This window comes from Zingiber officinale, chromosome 1B (assembly GCF_018446385.1).
Source record: "Zingiber officinale cultivar Zhangliang chromosome 1B, Zo_v1.1, whole genome shotgun sequence".
In the NCBI taxonomy this organism is placed as follows: Eukaryota; Viridiplantae; Streptophyta; class Magnoliopsida; order Zingiberales; family Zingiberaceae; genus Zingiber; species Zingiber officinale.
In genome coordinates, this window is record NC_055986.1 from 77,272,375 (window position 1) to 77,293,259 (window position 20,885).

The following is a 20,885-nucleotide window of genomic DNA, read 5'->3' on the forward strand; positions in this document are numbered from 1 at the left end:
TATGTAGATGACATACTTATAATTGGGAGTAATAATAAGATAATCAAATCCACTAAGGACATGTTAAACTCAAGATTTGACATAAAAGACATGGGCCTAGCTGATGTGATTCTAGGAATCAAAATTCTTAGAACAACAAAAGGACTTGTTCTTAGTTAGTCTCATTATATGGACAAGATTCTTGAGAAATTCACCAATGGTGATACTACGTTGGCATGAACGCCGATAGATATGAGTCAACATCTATTAAAAAATTGAGATGATAGTATCTCTTAGATAAAATCTCTAAAGTGATTGGAAGTCTGATGTACCTGATGAGTTGTATATGACCAAACTTGGCCTATACAGTAAGTAAACTGAGTAGATACACGAGTAATCCCGGTGTTGAGCACTGGAAAGGGATAACAAGAGTACTGAGATACTTGAGGTATACTCATGAATATAGACTACACTATACGAGATATCTTGCTGTAATCGAAGGATACAACGATGCGAGTTGGATATCTGACATAAAAGATTCTAAGTCTATAAATGGATATGTATTCACTCTGGGAGGTGCAGTCATTTCCTAAAAATCTTCTAAGCAAACGGTAATAACCAGATCCATGATGGAATATGAGTTTGTGGCTCTTGACAAATGTGGTGAAAAACTTGAATGACTACGGCAATTCTTAAAAGATATTTTGAGATGGCCGAAACTTGTACCAGTAATTTGCATACATTGCGATAGTTAATTGACAATCAATTGGGCACAGAGCCATCTATATAATGGTAAGTCTAGACATATACGTCGTAGACATAATATCATTAGACAACTACTCTCAACGGGAGTTATCGCTGTTGACTATGTGAAGTCAAAGGATAACCTAGTAGATCCATTAACCAAGGGGATAAATAGAGAATTAATTGCAAGTTCATCATGAGGGATAAGCTTGATGTCATAAGAAATGTAGGTGCAAAGGAAATCCAACCTATGCAGACTGGAGATCCTAAGAACTAGGTTTAAAGGGACAACCTAATTGTACTGATAAAGTTGCTCACTGTGGGGGACCGGCCCGGTGGATCAGTGAAGGATGGAGGTTGAGCATACGTCTTTTAATGATCCAAGTAGAGTAATAAGGAATACTCTTAAGAGATTACCTATGTGAGAAAGAAGTGGAGCCGCTTCGAATAAAATTAGAGGCACAATTCTTAGAACTTCTCACAGAACCAGACGTGTTCATAGACAAGAATAAACACACTCGTGAGAATTGAGTTGTATCAGGGAGAGTCTTGGATGAGATATGTCAATGCTTGTACAAAACGGCAGAATAGTTCAAGGACATTGCGTTTACCATCAGCCAGTAAGCAAATAAATCTTCACAAGGGAAGGTTCAAATAATAAAACCTACCTGTCCTATACTGAACTCAATTGGTGAATGCTATCAAATACCCTATTTCCATTCATGTAGGAGATTATTGAATATATGTGAATAAAGAAGATGTGTATAAAGTACGGTACCCAAATAGTAATTAAATAATAAGGTAAAATAAATAAATAAGCTTAACGGAATTTTTAGAAATTTTTTGAGAATTTTTCGGAGCTCGTATGACGTGTTTGGAGGGGATGCATTTAGAGGTTTGGAAAAAGTCTATTTAGAATACCCATTTAGTTAGGAGTTGATTAACTAGATTAACATATAGTTGGTTAATTAAAACCTAGGTTAAAAATATTTAACCCTAACTTTAATTTCTTATTATCACCAAACCCCTTCCCTTCTCTCCCGATCTCCTTCTTCACCCGACGCCGCTTCTTCCCTCTCGCGACGCCAAGCCACCGCCGCCTTCTTCCTCCCCTTCCTCTCGCCACCGCCGATTCTCCTTGCACCCGAGCCCTCTTCCTCTGACCTAGCGTTGGTAGCCTGATCCCTCTCCGACTCCACCGCTCGATGCCACAAGTGGATTGTGTCGGCTCCGTTCAACCTAATGCCGACACTGACCCCTCTGCCCTAATCTTCCCGGCCGATCTCACCAGGAATCGATTGACGCATCGACTGTCCACAGGCCTCGCTGAGCAGAGCCCTAGCTGACGATCCACCATCGACGATCTTCTCCTTCCCTTGTCATAGCCAGAGCAAATCCATCCCAGCCCTAGCGTGAGAGATTTGATCGATCATCCTTCTCATTGTAGAACCTCTCGGTGCCCTGGTGCTATCGTCGCTTCCTCTGCCCTGGTTCATCTTCACAGCAACAATCAGATTGCATCAATGAGGAAGCTATGAGTTTGAATTTGGCTCCAGCCATCCCTATTGAGGATGATCTACAGATTGTGCCACTAATTTCTAGCAACCACTTCAGTTTTGGGTAAGCTATATTTGGGCATTTGATCTTTGCTTAGTGTTGATTTAGGGAATGATTAATGCAGAAGGCAGTGGCTTCACTTGGTCTCGCCCACCGTCATCGGTAGTGAGTTGCTCCGACCGTGAGTAGTGCATTGGATTTGGGGTAAGACATGTGTGATTGATTATCATCCAAAGGATTCATGATGCCTAGTTGATTTAAGACATGGATTAAATGATGTGTTGACTTGGGTTGTTTCATGCTTAGCCTAGTCTAATTTGTTTATGGTTAGGGATAGCTAATCTTGTAGCTTCGAAATGATTATGGTTAAATGTTTGATCTAATCTAAGTTTCAGGTTGGATCCAATTATTTAGTTAACCGAGATTAATTATAGAATTAGCTAAGTAAAAATATTTTGATGCAGGACTTTGATTCGAGACAAGCGTCTCGACATAGGATTTCTGATCACGATATTCTTTTTGAGATGAGTACCTTTGACTTATCTCTTGATATGATCATTTTTTATTTTGATATGCATAGTAGTTTATAGCTAGTAGTAATGATTATGTTTACTTCTACTTTGGTATGTCACTTCTTAGTTCTTGTAGTCTGCCTATATTCCTATCTGTTATGCATTCATACTTATATTCTCTTGTTTGTTGGCATGTTTACTCCTGTTCATAGAAATGGTATCATACATTCCCCTATTGTGTAGTAGTCTAGTTATTTGACATGTCTGACTTGTGTACGTAATTTATTGTTACCTAGATCATTGTATGGAGTTATTTCCTTTTTGGTACATTTTATATCGAGATGTATACTGTCAGTATCTGCATGTTTAGTGTCATGCACCATCTTGCATAATTGCATGCTAAGCAATTATCGGGCCCCCACGGGCGGGATCAACCGGTTATGACATGGTATTCTTGCAACATGGGTCGGGAGGTCGAAGGTCTGCGGCAGCAATTGCGATAACATCAATATCTGTCCGTGCTAAACACCTTCGACCGCCATGTCATCGCCGGGCCCGTATTCACCGTGATTTACTCCCTCTCATACTCGTGGGGCAGGGGTGAGGGGGCCGCTGAGCGGCGGGACCCGCCTTTGCAACATGCTAAGCAATTATCGGCTCCATTATTGTTGAGTACATCACCAGTTACATGATCTGCACACACAACCACTCATGGGTTAGTGGTACATCAGGCAGGGTGTGTGCAGTTTACTCTGTCAGGGCTCCGCTGGTCCGCTCATGGGTAGCGATGACTGCAGCGTGTAGCGGGCAGGGATCCCTCCCCTTGATCATGATACAGGGAGATGAGAGCTTAGACTCCCCCACTATGTTTGGGGTAGGAGGATAGTGTTGGATCACAACGGTCGGCTAGAAGGGGGTTGAATAGCCTGAAAAAATAAAAACAAACCATTCTCGACTTTTCTTAAATTAACACTTGCATAAAATAGAAAAGCAGTAAATTAAAACAGAAAGGAAGAGGCATACAGGGATTTACTTGGTTACAACCGGGGAGGTTGTTAATCTAAGGAAAGTGTCGCACTAACTATCTCCTTCAGGCGAAGAAGCCTCTTACAGCAATGAAGCGCACAAAGAAAGAAGCTAAACTCTAAATGAAAGCTTACAAGTGTTGGAAATGAATTGCTTGTATTTTTTGAAAAGTTTTTGGTCCAAGGCTGTATTTATAACCTTGGTCGGGATGCCCTTAAGGGGTTCCGGGCGCCCATGGGGGATAAAACTTTATCCCCGACGTACGGATCACGATTTGAACGTGATCTGGAAAAGGTCTAACTCCGAGCGCTCGAAATGGATTCAGGCGCTCGGACCACTAAGTCAACCAAGTTGATTTTCTGGTCCGGGCCTTCTGCTCCGGTGCTGCTCGCCTCGGTCCGGGTCTTCCGCTTCGGCTCCACTTGCTTGGGTGATTTCTGCTATCCGGAATAAGGCTCACCTGAACCCAACTTCCGGTCTTCTCGAGCAGGCTTCCGCTCTGGCTTCTCGTCCCTCGGAATCGTCGTGTGCTTCCTTCTCGTCCACCAGCGTACTCATCCGCAGACTTCGTCCCTCGGTCGCACCCCGTGCCGACCTTCTCGCTAGCTGCATCTCTTGCTCCCCGAACAGTCTTATACTAACTAATTTTGCAATAAAGTGCAAAAAAAATAGAAAATTTTGGTCTACCTCCCTCTAGACTTATACTTTTCCTTCTCCCCCTTTGATCACATAAAAAAAAGGGGTTCAAAGAAAAACTCTAAGGGAAAAAATTTTGTAATAATTTTCAACGAAAAAAAAATGTTCTAAGTTAAAAGATTTCTAAGTAAAACTTTAAGTAAGAGAATTTTCAAAAAAAAATCTGACTTAGAAAATTTTACAAAAATATTTTTAAAAATTTTTCTAAGTAAAAATTTAAGCAGAAATTTCTAATTTCAGAAGAACTTTTAACTTATTTTTCTAAGTAAAAGTTTTACATAAAAAAATTCTAAGAGAAAAAAATGTTTAAAAGATTTTTTAAAGCATTATTAAATTTCAACCTTAATGTTTTATCATAAAGTTAATTAAACATTTTATTTCAATATTTTGACTTCCAAGTCGTAGTGAGGCACTAGGTCTTCTTGTTATTGGAGTAACAACCACTTCCTTAGACAAAGTTTTATAAAGAAACTCACTGTTTAATTTTTTCGCTGAAAGCGCTAAATCTGATTAAAATTTAGATTAAGCAAGACTTAGGAACCCAATATAGGTTCCAGTCAACTGGATTAACTAAGAATTTCTTAGAGACATATTTCTTTAAAATATTTCTAATTTGTCCCTTATTATATCTAAAATACCAATTTAAATTATTAAATTTTCTAACATTGGTATTAGATGAACATGCCTAGTTTTTCAAGATATTTACTTATATTTTTAAATTATCATTTTCTACTTTTAATTTTTTATTTTCTAATTTAATTCTGTCAAATTCTTCTATTGGGAAAGATTTAGCTAATATTAATTTTAAATTCTTAATTTCTTTTTCTAATTTGCAGCAATCCTTAGTTAACAATTTAACGAACTTAAACAATTTATTGGAAGGAAGAGATCGTACCTGACTTACCTTGTCGATCTCGTTGTCTGTGTCTCCCCTGAACTGTTGCTATCTTCCGATGTAGCTCTCCCTTCATCGATGCTCTCGATGCTCATTTCGGAAGAGCTTGACTCATAGTCATCGTCTTGATGACTTTCCATTAGTGCAAGTCCGGAGAAGACTTCGACTTCCGATTCGGACGACGTATTGTCCCACGTCGCTTTTAATGCCTTGCATTTTTGAATAGGCTTCTTACCTTTATCCTTGTCCTTATTCTTTAGCTTAGGGCAGTTATCCTTGACATGCCCTTCTTCGTCGCAGTGGTAGCAGCGGATGGTCCTTTTCTTTCTACCCTACATATGGTTAGTTTTTCTAGACTTACAAAGATTCTTGAATCGTCTTACCATCATTACCATTTCTTCGTCGTCGAGAGAAGACTCCGACTCAGGTTCGTCTCTTGATGCTTTGAGGACGACATTGTTCTTGGGCTCCTTCGTACCTGCACATCTTGATTCGTGCACTTCAAATGTGGAAAAGAATTCTTCTAATGTAATTTTTTCTAAATCTTTCGAAATATAAAAGGCATCTACTAGTAACGCCCATTTTGAATTTCTAGGAAAGGAATTTAGTGCGTACCTTAGCGAATCTTGGTTACTTACCATCTCTCTGAGATTCGAAAGTCTAGTGATGATTTCCTTAATTCTCGAGTGCAGATGCGCAACTGTCTCATCTTCCCCAAGTCGTAGGCTGGTGAGCTGGTTATGGAGTAAATCTCATTTTGCAAGCTTGGCTTCGGACGCTCCTTCATGCAGCTCAAGGAACTTCTCCCAAAGTTCCTTCGCGGAGTTATAGTTGTCGATCCGGTTGACTTCTTGTGGCGGAAGAACACTCAACAAATGGTACTCTGCTTTGCTGTTTGCCACGTAGTCAGCCTGCTTCTTTTTCGACCACTGATATTTCTCCTTACCTTCCGGTGCTGTAAAATCGAATTCTATAATTAACATTAAATCAAAATCGATTTTAAAAAATACCTGCATTCGCTTTTTCCAGTTAGCAAATTCCCCTTCAAACTTCGGCGGGTAGATGCTTGGTCCGACTATTATTTCGCTACTTTGTTCGGTGGTTAGTCCTCCTGAAGTGCATTGGCTCTGATACCACTTGTTGGATCACGGCGACCGGCTAGAAGGGGGGTTGAATAGCCTGAAAAAATAAAAACAAACCCTTCTCGACTTTTCTTAAACTAATACTTGCATAAAATAAAAAATCAGTAAATTAAAACAGAAAGGAAGAGGCACACAGGGATTTACTTGGTTACAACCGTGGAGGTTGTTAATCTAAAAAAAGTGTCGCACTAACTATCTACTTCAGGCGGAGAAGCCTCTTACAGCAATGAAGCGTACAAAGAAAGAAGCTAAACTCTAAATGAAAGCTTACAAGTGTTGGAAATGAATTGCTTGTATTTTTTGAAAAGCTTCTGGACCAAGGCTGTATTTATAGCCTTGGTCGGGGTGCCCTTAAGGGGTTCCGGGCGCCTTGGGGGGATAAAACTTTATCCCCAATGCACGAATCGCGGTTTGACCGCGATCTGGAAAAGGTTCAACTCCGGGCGCCCGGACGATCCGAGCGCCCGGACGATCCGAACGCCCGGAATAGATCTGGGTGCCCGAACCACTAAGTCAACCAAGTTGACTTTCTGGTCCGGGCCTTCTGCTCCGGTGCTGCTCGCCTCGGTCTGAGTCTTCCGCTTCTGCTCCACTTGCTTGGGTGATTTCTGCATCCAAAATAAGGTTCACCCGAACCCAACTTCCGATTTTCTCGAGCAGGCTTCCGCTCCGGCTTCTCATTCCTCGGAATCGTCGCGTGCTTCCTTCTCGTCTGCCAGCGTACTCATTCGCAGTCTTCGTCGCTCGGTCACACCCCATGCAGACCTTCACGCTAGCTGCGTCTCTTGCTCCCCGAGCAGTCTTCCGCTCTGGCTTCTCATCCCTCGGAACCACCACACGCTTTCTTCTCGTCCGCTAGTGTACTCTTACGCAGCGCCTCGTCCCTCGGACGCCTTCTCACTAGCTGCGTCTTCCGCTCGACTACCTGTGCTCCTAAGCTCCTGCACACTTAGACACAAGATTAAAAACACAGAGGACCTAACTTAATTTGTTGATCACACCAAAATAATCTTGGGGTTCCAACAGATAGTTGTACTCCGACAGCATCATGTCCACTCGGTCACTCATGAGCAGTGATGATAGAGTGCACAGTTGTCATAGCCCTACCACTCGGTCTCACTATCGCGTGTGAGATGGCTGACTGGCGTTAGGGGTGACCATATCATTTGCATCATATGCATGGATTGCATTTATTGCTTGTGATTGCTGCATTTTGGATGCTGCATTTGTTTGGAGTGCATATGATTGACATGTATACAGAAGACATGAGGTATCTGGTTTGACGACCTTTATGTCAAGATAGGAGGCCCTGGTGAGTATAGCTTCTTCTTCTATTGTTTAGCTATTCCTTTCCTATTATTGATCATAAGACTGTACTCCATGATTATTACTGTTAGATATATCTTACTATGCATGTCAGCTTGATACCCGCTGAGTTGTTAAACTCACCCCGTTGATTATTCTTATTTCAGGTTGAAGCCGTCAGAAGGTTCCAGTTGCTAGTCCCCACTCATAAGGTTTTCGGTTTTCGAACTTCGGTTCCTTGTTATAAGATATAAATACTTGTGATGTGTGTTTCTTGTACTCGTGGATTTTATAATGAGTTTTATGGTTTTGCGTTTGCTACCTATATTTTTCGCTGCGATGACTTTCCGTTATGGGTTCTTTTCTACTTGTTGTAGTGGAGTATGTTTCGTTTATATTAAACTACATGGTTGTGGTTGGTTGTAAAGTCAACTGGAAGTTGTACTATTATAAACTGTGTGGAATGTTGTTTATTTTATGATATTTTGTTCCAATCGGATAGGATGAATATATAAAATGCGTTGAATGTTTGTTTGTTTGTGTGTATTTATTCTTGCCGTGTTGGCTGAGGATTTTGTATTGTATTGAGGATTCAAATTGTCACCAGTACAGAGGAGATATTGCCGAAATTTCCTCTGGCAGGGACTCCCCCGGGGCGTGACAAGGTAGAAGAGGCATGAACCTCCATTGTGAGCGGGACTTTAGTCCAACATTAGGAGTTTATGTTGAGGTTCAATCAAAATCCCACATTGGAAAGATTTGGTAAAGATCATAAGTCTAAAAGGATGTAGGATATCTCTATTAACATGAGGCATTTTGGGGAGAGCCCAATAGTCACTACAAGAAAACTGCGATTCTACAACACTTAAACGACAACGCTTTTTATAAAAAGCGTTGTCTATTTTTTTTTAACAACGCTTTTAGTGAAAAGCGTTGTCTATTTCATTATTTTCTTATTAATAGACAACGCTTTTCTAAAAATCGTTGTCTATTAGTGATTTTTACGGGTCAAAGACAACACTTCGTAAAAAGCGTTGTCTATTAGCCTTTTTTTTAGTGTCTACGACAATGTTTTTTAAAAAATGTTGTCTATTGTTAAGTTCTCATCTAAATCTTGATTAATACAAACCGTTGGATCTAAGTAAGGAGTAGAAAATCCGAACCCTTCTCCCAACTCGTATCTTCCGATCATTTTTGATCCCGAACCCTTCTCCCAACTCCTCATCTCACGCCGACTTTCTCCATCCAACTCCTCCTCTCACGCCCTCTCCTTCCAACTCCTCTCCGGCAAACCCCTCTCCGGCGAACCTCTCTCCGCAAACCACTCCTCCGAACTCCTCTCCCTCAAGTCAGTTCTTCGTCTTGCTGCAGACGGTTTGAAGGTTGCCAGCTGCCCCTCAGTCTCAGATTGGAGAGGAGGTGTGGTGTTGAGGCATCGGAGGAGGTAGCCGCTTGGCTACTACGACGACGACGACTCCACCCTTCCTCCCTCCTCCGTTCTCCAAAAGTTGCTTCCTTTTGCCGCAGTTCGTCCTCGACTCCTCGGCATTGTCTTCTGCCCCTACTTTCCTTTACTTTTTTGGCGGAGAGAGAACTAGGTCGCGGATAGAGAGAGAAAGAGAGGTGGGTCGTCTCGATGGAGCGCGGAGACGAACGGAGAATCGAAGGGTGGTTGTACCTCATCCGGTCGAATCGCCTCGGACTACACTACTCGAGGAAGAGGTACTTTGTCCTCGAAGGTAACGCCCTCAATTACTACAAGAACTGGCCCGCGCCGGACGGAGCGGTACTGGGAATCTGCCTCTCTTTTTTTCGTCTCGATCTCTTTTGGGGAATGGGAGAAAGATGGGCCTTTTTTTCTTGTTTCTTTGAAATCTAGTGTTGAATTTTCTTTGTTGTTTTTCTTAGTTTCTTTGGTTAGAACTGACCTTTTGATGTTTTATTGATCGAGTTTTTAATTGAATGAAAGAGATGGAGAGACATCTTAGGCATGAGAATTCTTTAGAGTTTTGTTTCTCTGTTGATCATCCTAATCTGATCGGCCGAATGAAACTCACGATTTTTCTACTGCAACTCTTGGTTCATATGGAGAGGGAATTTTTCATTGGAGAGCGTGACCTTCTTGGTCAAACACTTATATATTCTTCTTATCTTCTTAAGTAATTGCAATGTTTTTGACAAAAACTTTTTCTGTTTCATGTTATTCTACATTTTTGCTCACATTTCCCCTAGCCATTTCTTTTGTGGTATCACCATCTCAATTACAGATTGCTCAGTGAAACAATCTTCTCCGTTGAAATATTTAGCTTCAAGTTCTTTGCGTTGTTTGTGCATACCCATTCTGTCGTATAATTTGTATTCTTTGTCTTTTGAGTTCCATAGGTTACAACATTCCCTCTATGCCTTTGCTCGTGATTAACTTTATGAGCCTGTAAAGTCAAGATCTAAGACTAGGAAGTTGAAAAAAAAAAACAAGGTTAATTACTAAAGTTCTGAATAGATTTGTTAAAACTTAGAATTGTATTATTTTGGCATTTGATATTGTACTTTTCTTTTATTATGACACAATATTTATGAATAAATGACTGTAACAAAAAGTTCTTGAATCACTCACTATATTGCGCAACAAAGGATTTATGATCTTGTTCTGAACATTGCAGATTAAATAATAGAAATTCTCTTAAAAATTATTTATTTGAGCTGGTCCCAGGAACAGTCCACACCACACATGTCAGTAGCAGTAGGAAGCTTTTCATTTTTTTTTCCCTTTCTCTATTTTATTCATATTACCTGTTTGATAAAATATTGATGGTATTATTGCTTTACCTTTGTTGCTTATTATCTAAAATTTCTCAAGCCTAATACACTGTGATTTAGACCTTTGTTGCTTATTATTTTGCTGTCATTTAACTGTCTGCTTCCGATTTTGTTTGGATATCCTTTTTTACGTTGCATGACATCATTTTGTTTGTTTCTGCAGGTTTGATGTTGTTATACACTTCTCTGGACTAAAAGCTATTGGTGAAAGTTCATTTAAGAATACTTTTATTTGTCTAAACCCCTACTACACTTCGCTGGACATAGTTTATAATTACTCTTTCTTTATCTTGTAGTGAGAGTCTTCAATTTTACTTTTTCTTTAAAATGCTCCAGTTAGTGGTATCCTTTTGACTTCCTAGTTAAATATATTTGATTTGTGAGCAATAGTTTCTCCAGCTCATTAATTTTCACTGTTGCTTATTAGTGGCTTCTTATCAATCCTAGTGGCTAGTCGCTTGGATGTAGATGCTCCAGTTCTAATCAACACAATGACACTCTAATATGGATAAGTTTTGTTTTGTACACAATCTAATTATCATTGGTGACTAGTCACTTAGGTGGAGATGCTCCAATTCTTAAACTCTAGATCATTTTTTTCCTACTTGGCTCAAGCCACATCAGCAGTAGTTAAAAAATTACAAGGGCAACAATTAAGTTATAGCTCAGATACATTGGAGTACTTTCTTGTCTTCAGTTTGTAAAAAATTACAAGGGCAACAATTAATCTTGTACTTTCTTTTCTGACACATATATTTTTTTTCAACTATGCTTGTCTTTCCCTTCTAATGATTATTACATCTTATGAAATGCTCATTCTAGTGAAATTGTGATAACTAACTGATAGCACCATTTTGAAATAGAACAACTGCCAATTATGTTGTTAATTTCTAAATTTCCCATTTTTATATGAAAATCAGCTTCTCTAATATTTGTTCCCTAGCACTGCATCCCAAGATATGGGACCCGAGCTGGAAATCTTGAATGATGACTATAAGGCTCATTTATCTTTAATTGCCTGCCTGTATATTGATTTTTGACAGTTTCAATTAACCTGGATGAATCTTTGTATGTTAGGTAACTTGCATGATTTTGTAATATAGGGCGTAGGAACCTTCAATGGTTATCAGCAGTGTAACCTTCTTCTGAGCTCATTTAGTTTTGTAATGTGAAATTTTCAATTCGGATTTGCATAATTTTGAACAAGTAGTATTCTTGCTTCTTAATATTTTTATTCATTTATTATTTTCATAAAGTTCAGTTGTTCTCTATGGTGGGTAATATAACTTTATAACCTTGTTGACGCTTGGCATATTAGATAGTTTAGATTGCCAGTTATTTGGGTAAAAGAACAACTGTACATAAATTACATTCAGAAAGATATGCTTGTGCATCTATTACTCCATCTAATGAATTGCAGCTAATGCAGGTAAGAAGACATCACCACCTTCCTTACGATCTGTGTCTACCATTATACTGGTTGGTGTAAGTTAGAGGTAAATTGTTCAAAGTTAAATAACTTGTTGGTTTGAACCTAGATGTTACTAAAACTCATTATTGGTTTTGTGGAATCTGCTCTTTCTTCCTATACCTGCATTAGATATAAAGACCAAATATTTTCATTCAAGTTTCGCAAGTTAGGTTCAAACTTTGTTGAAACACGCTCTTCAGGTGTGGAATATGTAAAATACCGGGAAAAGGGAAGATAATGATAAGGAAAATTTTCAGAAATTTTGGAAATTTTTCGGAAATTTTTCGAAGCTCGTATGGACGAGTTAACGGGGATAAAAACGGGGCCCGGGAAAGCCTGTTTAGGCTATCCATTTAAGCGAGGAAATGTTTATATTTATAATTACTTTTTCGTTTCTTTTATTTTATTTTATTTCATTTTCCCTTCCTCGTCGAAACCCGCGCGCCCCTCTTCCTTCCCCTGTCGCGACCCGTGCCGTAACCGCTCGGCGGTTCCCCTCCTCTTCATTTCTTCTGCCTGACGCCACTGCTCTTTCGCCGCAGAGCCCGATTCCTTTCTCCTCTCCCTCCCGCGCCGCCTTCTCTCGATTCCCCATCGTCACCGACACCCAACCCGATCGCTAGCCTTCATCTTCTCTCTCACACCTCCGTGAGCTTCTCCATCACATCTATTGTCACCGGTGAGCCAGCCGCCTAACCTCTGCACCAGTCGCCACAGCCACAGCAACAGCGGCAAGGCGTGGGTGGCTGTACCCGGTGCCACCATCGCACCACCATTCTTCCGTTCCGGCCATCGTCGAGCTCTAGCACTGTGCCCTAGCGCCGACCATAGCTGTTTGCCTCATATCTTTCGCTCCTCATCACCGAACCTTGTATTAAGGGGTCCAGCACCTCCTCTTTGTCGGATCTTGGACCAGGGAGGTATACTATCTTCTACTCTTCACTGGATTTTGGATTTCTCTTCCTCGCTGTGCTCCAACAGACCCGTGCCACTTACCTTTGTATCGGCAGTGAGCTTGACCCCATTTCCTGCCTCGATTTGGTTCTCTGGTTGTCATGAAATAGCTCCATCAGGTTATTGAGGAGGTCTAAGCATACGATTATTACTCTTTTGTTGGTTTAGTTTTCCTTTCTAGATTATCCTCTTTAGTCGCATGTTGGGTTGTTCTGTTTAAGGGTGCTTGGATTGAAAATTCACTGGCATGAGAAATGTGAAGGTTTTAGATTTGAATTGGAGACTTTGATTCAAGGTAAGCTATGTATATTGTTTTGGTTGATCTCTTGTTAGTGTTAGGTTGATATGGATTGGTAACATATTATATTTGAGATGTTAATATGTGATAACATGACTAATGAGTAATTAGTTATCCTAGGTTGGAATTTCAGATGTGATTGAGGTGCGGATTGTGGATGATTTACATTGATGGCAGTAGCTTTATGGTTACTCCGACTAGAATTTTCTGACAACCACTTCTCTGACTGCGAGGTGATAAAAGGATACTCACTATTGGGACCCTGATTACGGGACGATTGTTCTGATGTGAGGATTGTTTAGCACAGACTACGTATAAAGGCGAGGGTACCTTGACTTATCATTGATTAAGTCATGTTGATATGTTTAGTAGGTTATAACCTATAGTAATGATTACGTTCATTTTTGTTTCGGTTGGTCACTACCTGATCTGTTGCATGCTTGTTTGCTCACCTGTTATGCATTTATTGTAAGTACCCACATGATTTTATATATGCTCATATGGTAGTGACATACCATGCATCATTATGCTCAGGACCTAGGTTTTTATACCCTACCTGACCTGTGTACCTTAGGTCTTCGGATTTGACCATCGATACTACGGTACATATTTTGTATATATGGATATTGTTATGCTGATCAGGTTATTTCCATGCTTAGTGTCATGCATCATCTCGCATGATTGCATGCTGCGCGATAGTCTGCTCCATTATTGTCGAGCACATCGCCAGTTACATGTATCTGTACACACCACCAATCATGGGTTAGTGGTATATCAGACCGGGTGTGTGGCATTGTTTGGCTCCGTTGGTCCGGTGACTTAGCGTGGTAACCATGCAGCGGTGCTGCTATTTGGCTCGTTTAGTGTAGCGGTGGTAGCCGTAGCGGTTGGACGTAGTGTGACGCAGCGTGGTAGTCGGCAGAGATTCCTCCCCGTCATCGTGTACCGGGAGATGAAAGCATTGAGCTCCCCCATTTATGATTTGGGGTAGGAGCATAGGTGTACTCCGACAGCATCCCGTCCACTCGGTCACTTATCAGGAGTAGTGATGTCAGAGTGCACGGTTGTCACAACCCTACCCACTTGGTCTCACCATTGTGTGTGACATGGCTGACTGGCGTCAGGGGTGACCATTACATTTGCATCATATGCATAATGCATTTATTGCTTGTGTTTGCTGCATTTACTTGCTGCATTTGTATGGATGCATATGTTTGAGATGCATAAGGATTTATGACATTCTCGGTCTGACGACCTGACTATTCTAATAGGAGACCCTGGTGAGTACAGTTCTCTTCAGCCCCTTTCTGTTATGCATTATCAGCTTTTGTCTAGGAGACTGTACTCCATAGTTATTATTGTCTGCTATATCTTACTATACATGTCAACTGGTATCTGCTGAGTTGTTGAACTCACCCCCCATGGACACTATCTTTTTCAGGTACCAGGTCGTTATAGAGTCGCTTGGAATATCCTGTCTGCCGGTCCCCACGTCACATCAGAAGACTTAAAGTTTCCCTTTATGTTTTATTTGAATTATGTGTTAGTGTATTTAGCTTTGTGTTCCGGCTTTGTTTCTGGAGCGTTGTTGTTGTTACGTGGTATTTTGTGTTGTTGTGTGGTGTAAGCCTAGCCAGCTAGCAGTGTTTTGTTTTATTTTGTATGGGCTTGTCTTTATGTTTTTCCGCTGTGTTGGTTTTAATTTCAGCCGAGTGGGCTGATAAAAATATATATAACTGCGTGGTTGTTGTTATATTTGTTCAGCCATGTAGGCTGAGATTATTAACTGCGTGGTTGTGTATATATTCCGGCCGTGATGTATATTCCAGAAATGCTTGATTATGTCTGAGGAGGTGCTACCGAAATTTTCTTCGGACAGGGACTTCCCCGGGACGTGACAATTTAGTGGTATCAGAGCAAGTTTATGATACTTGCTATGTGTTCTGGATTTTCGAGATTTATCTGATACCAATTTATTGGTATCAGAGCAGGATTTACGAGTTTTATATCCCGTGTTTTGGATTTCGTGTTTTAGTTTTCTCGATGTGACTTTTCGAGTTTTGGGACCTGGCAGCAGTAGGACATCTCCAAGCTATAGGAGGTATGTTAGTATATTGTATCCTACCTTTTTGTTAGTATATGCACCGTTGACTATTACAGTTTATGACATGTATTAGCATTCTTTATTAGTACCTGTCTAGTTGATATAACATATATTATATGTGTTAGGTAAACCCCTTATCATGGTCGACTTTAATAGAGATCGAGGATTACAGTCTCTGGTGATTTTCCATATCATATCACCAGTAATTTTAGCTTCTGTTACTACTAGTTGATTAGAGGTTGGAGACACATACCAGTCTCTGTTGATATTGGCTAGGTGCTAAGTAATGACTAGTAAGTACATATTTTTGTTGACTCAGTCAGTAGTGTACTGATATACTTTAGTTAGTTTCGTCAGTAAATGATTGATTTACTCTGGTTATATTGGTCAATAGAAGACTGATTTACACTGTCGACTTGGGTAGTCGTAGATCGATTTACCTTAGTTGTTTGCGGAGGATTTGTGTACATTCGTTAAATTTAGATAGTCGATCACCGATTCATTTGTTTTGGTTGGTCCGATCAGTAGGCGATCGACTTACTCTATTTTATAGAGATGCTGATCTTTGGGTTATTTGTGCTTAGGTTGGTATCTAGAGCACATTTGAGTAAATGTTTTGTACTGACGTGGAAAAGACTGAATTGACCGTATACCATTGTCGATTTCGTTCAGTCTATAGAGGATCGATGTATCCTATTCCATGTGGACTTTAATTTTTGAATGTATGTACCTAGTTGGACAACGTAGAAGGTGACCCTGCCGTTTCAAAATGCAAGGTTGATTGGATTAAATATGCTGATTTTGCATATCTATGTGGTGGGTACATATGATTGTTATGTGTTGTAGGAGTGTTATGATGGACGGTCTAATTGCATGTAGTGGGTGTATACTTTTCCAATTATAATTGATGTGGATTTCTAGTAGATTATACCCGAGTGGTCTGATTGGTTATTGGATGTATTTTGTTGATTAAATCTATGTTGTGAAATGTGGACATGTGTTTGAGTGTTTTATTGGAGGTATCTTATCGATTTAATCTGAGTTATGATATGTGCAGATGTGTTCGGTGTAATATTTGAGGTATCTTGTTCATTATATTTGTTCTGTGTGTACACTCGTGTTGACTATGATTTGTTAGAAGTATTACGTTGATTATACTCTTGACATAGGTGTATATATGTCATGTGAGTGTTGTTTGAGGTGTATTGTCGATTATACCTACATTGATATGTGCACACGAGTTCGGTATGCATTGTTGGAGGTATCACGATGATTTATACCTTTGTTGTGAGTATGTTTAGTGTGTACTAATTGGAAGATTATATCGATCATACATATGTTGTGTGTGCACGTGTGTCAGATGTATGGTTGGTAGCATCATGATGATTCTACCTATGTTGAATGTAGAATGTTAAAAGTCTACATTATGATATTTGTTGTATTACCTTGTCAACTAATTCTCTTATTAGTGGGTGACCGACCCACTAGGATGATGATAGAGTTGACTATGTATTTGATTTGCTTACTAGGTTGTTATACCCTAAGCTACCCATAGTGATCTGTGGTAGAAAGATCTCGTATAGTCTCTAGCTGGATAGTTAGGTGCCTTGGGCACTTATGTATTGTTTGTGGTGGAGCGTTGCTCCCACAGGTTATGGATCGTTTGTGGTGGAGCGTAGCTCCCACATATTATTGTTTGTTGTGGTAGAGTGTTGCTCCCACATATTGCGGATTGCTTGTAACGGAGCATTGCTTCCATATTTATTGTAGATACATGTTACGGATTATTTGTAGTGGAGTGTTACTCCTACATATTGAGGATTTCTTGTGGTAGAGCGTTGCTCCCACATATGTGGTATTTTCTGTGATGGAGCGTTGCTCTCACACTAGAGGATCTATTCTTAGATGATTTATATCATTGGTGATCAGATTCCTGACTTGTTGTCGGGGATCTTATGGTTAGGAATGCATGTGATACAAACATTATGTGTCTTGGTGTTACCATTAGGGCTTGCGGAGTCTTAGATGTTTTCATGGACTCGATGATTTGGGTATCCCTAGGACATTGGATCAGAATTCGTTATCGTTATTGACGACGTGGTGTTTTATTCCTGATCTGAGGTGTATCATGTACACCATCTTCGCATAGTTCTAAGGATGTTTCGACGGAAACATTATATGTGAATTCAGTGGTGCGCATTTTGGTTGTCTTCTGAGAGATGATTGAGACACATGGTCACCAGTAGGAGTATACCGTGGTTCCACAGGAGATAGAGGTAGTTACCATTGGGAGTAGACGGAGTCTATAGAGGAGGCTCGCAACTCCCTTTGTTTGGCTCGATATTTCCGGAGATACGTTGAGGGTTTCTCTCGGATTGTTATGTCACTTACACGCCTGACCATGAAAGGCGTGAAGTTTACTTGGACTGAGGATTGCGAGACCAGCTTCCAGGAGCTGAAGCGAAGACTAGTGTCGGCTCCAATTTTGGTTTTACCTTCTAGAGAGGACGGATTCGTGCTCTATACCGACGGATGTGTTGACAGATATCTCAGTTCAGCCCGACGTCACTTATGAGGAGATTCCGGTACGGATTCTGGACCGGAAGGAGCGTCAGTTGCGAAACAAGACTATCCGACTGGTTAAAGTCGGATGACAGCATCATTCGGATGAGGAGGCTACTTGGGAGCTTGAGGATACTATCCGAGCTCGATATCCCCATCTTTTCATTTGAGGTATGTGATTTAATTTACTGTTCAGCATTTATACGCTTTACCTGTTGTTAGTATTTACTGATGGTAGATAACAAAATTTGGGGACCAAATTTTTATTTGTGGGGGAGAATGTAAAATACCGGGAAAAGGGCAGATAATGATAAGGAAAATTTTCTGGAATTTTGGAAATTTTTCGGAGCTCGTATGGACGAGTTAATGGGGATAAAAATGGGGCCCGGAAAAGCCTGTTTAGGTTACCCATTTAAGCGAGGAAATGTTTATATTTATAATTCCTTTTCCGTTTCTTTTATTTTATTTTATTTCGCTTTCCCTTCCTCGCCGAAACTCGCGCGCCCCTCTTCCTTCCCCTGTCGCAACCCGTGCCCTAACCGCTTGGCGGTTCCCCTCCTCTTCATTTCTTCTGCCCGACGCCACTGCTCTTCCGCCGCAGAGCCCGATTCCTTTCTCCTCTCCCTCCCGCGCTGCCTTCTCTCGATTTCCCATCGTCGCCGACACCCAACCCGACGCTAGCCTTCATCTTCTCTCTCACACCTCCATGAGCTTCTCCATCACATCTACTGTCGCCGGTGCTGCCACGGCTTTGCTATCTCGTCTCGTGTTGGGGGCGACTGTGCCCTAGGTTTTCGATCACCCCTCTTTGCTGTGCTCGTGCTCATTTCAGAGAGCCAGCCGCCTAACCTCTGCACCAGTCGCTACAACTACAGCGGCCAGGAGCGGGTGGTTGTACCCAGTGCCACCATCGCGCCACCATTCTTCCGTTCCGGCCATCGTCGAGCTTCTCTCCACTCTGCCCGACGCCATGCCCTAGTTTGCTCTTCGCTCTCGTCGGCCTACCAAATGGTGGCTTGCGGATCTTGGACCAGGGAGGTATACTATCTTCTACTCTTCACTGGATTTTGGATTTCTCTTCCTCGCTGTTCTCCAACAGACCCGTGCCACTTACCTTTGTATCGGCAGTGAGCTTGACCCCATTTCCTGCCTCGATTTGGTTCTCTGGTTGTCATGAAATAGCTCCATCAGGTTATTGAGGAGGTATAAGCATACGATTATTACTCTTTTATTGGTTTAGTTTTCCTTTCTAGATTATCCTCTTTAGTCGCATGTTGGATTGTTCTGTTTAAGGGTGCTTGGATTGAAAATTCACTGGCATGAGAAATGTGAAGGTTTTAGATTTGAATTGGAGACTTTGATTTAAGGTAAGCTATGTATAGTGTTTTAGCTGATCTCTTGTTAGTGTTAGGTTGATATGGATTGGTAACATATTATATTTGAGATGTTAATATGTGATAACATGACTAATGAGTAATTAGTTATCTTAGGTTGGAATTTCATATGTGATTGAGGTGCGGATTGTGGATGATTTACATTGATGGCAGTAGCTTTATGGTTACTCCGACTAGAATTTTCTGACAACCACTTCTCTGACTGCGAGGTGATAAAAGGATACTCACTATTGGGACCCTAATTACGGGATGATTGTTCTGATGTGAGGATTGTTTAGCACAGACTACGTATAAAGGCGAGGGTACCTTGACTTATCTTTGATTAAGTCATGTTGATATGTTTAGTAGGTTATAACCTATAATAATGATTATGTTCGTTTTTGTTTCGGTTGGTCACTACTTGATCTGTTACATGCTTGTTTGCTCACCTGTTATGCATTTATTGTAAGTACCCACATGATTTTATATATGCTCATATGGTAGTGACATATCATGCATCATTATGCTCAGGACCTAGGTTTTTATACCCTACCTGACCTGTGTACCTTAGGTCTTCGGATTTGACCATCGATACTACGGTACATATTTTGTATATATGGATATTGTTATGCTTATCAGGTTATTTCCATGCTTAGTGTCATGTATCATCTCGCATGATTGCATGCTGCGCGATAGTCTGCTCCATTATTGTCGTACATGTATCTGCATACACCACCACTCATGGGTTAGTGGTATATCGAGCAGTGTGTGTGCCTCCGCATGCTGTCAGTTCCGCGTGTCAGTGACTCCGCGGTCAGATTAACGTACGCTTCATTTGGCTCCACTGGTTTAGTGTAGCGGTAGTAGCCGGGCGGTTGGACTCTTGGCTCCGTTGGTCCGCTCATGGGTAGTGTGCAGGTGGTAGCCGAGAGATTCCTCCCGTCCTCGTGTCCGGGAGATGAGAGCATTGAGCTCCCTGATTTGGGGTAGGAGGATAGGTATACTCATTGCATCCCGTCCACTGGTCACTTATCGGGAGTAGTGATGTCGAGTGCACGGTCGTCACCTACCCACTTGGTCTCACCATGTGTGTGACATGGTCGTCCGCGGGGGTGACCATTACATTTCATCATATCATAATGCATTTATTGCTTGTGTTGCCGCATTTACTTGTTGCATTTGTATGGATGCATATGTTTGAGATCACAGAGTTTCTCTGATTCTGACACTATTCTAATAGGAGACCAGGTGAGTCGGTTCTCTTACCATGCATTGTTACGCCTTTTGTCTAGGAGACTGTACTTCATAGTTATTACTGTCTATTATATCTTACTATATATGTCAACTGGTATCTGATGAGTTGTTGAACTCACCCCCCGTGGACACTATCTTTTTCAGGTACCAGGTCATTATAGAGTCGCTTGGAGTATCCTGTCTGTCGGTCCCCACG

General features: G+C 41.0%; 2 long non-coding RNA genes across 2 annotated transcripts; both read left to right on the plus strand.

Annotated features, from left to right (window-relative positions):
- Nucleotides 1-1,747: 1,747 nt before the first annotated feature.
- On the plus strand, nucleotides 1,748-3,564 carry LOC121968006. The gene is made up of 3 exons (XR_006107895.1): nucleotides 1,748-2,343; nucleotides 2,405-2,484; nucleotides 2,745-3,564. It is a non-coding gene; the product is annotated as an uncharacterized LOC121968006 (long non-coding RNA).
- Nucleotides 3,565-7,767: 4,203 nt separating this feature from the next.
- On the plus strand, nucleotides 7,768-12,261 carry LOC121968013. Its single transcript, XR_006107898.1, has 2 exons — nucleotides 7,768-8,068; nucleotides 10,837-12,261. It is a non-coding gene; the product is annotated as an uncharacterized LOC121968013 (long non-coding RNA).
- Nucleotides 12,262-20,885: the final 8,624 nt, after the last annotated feature.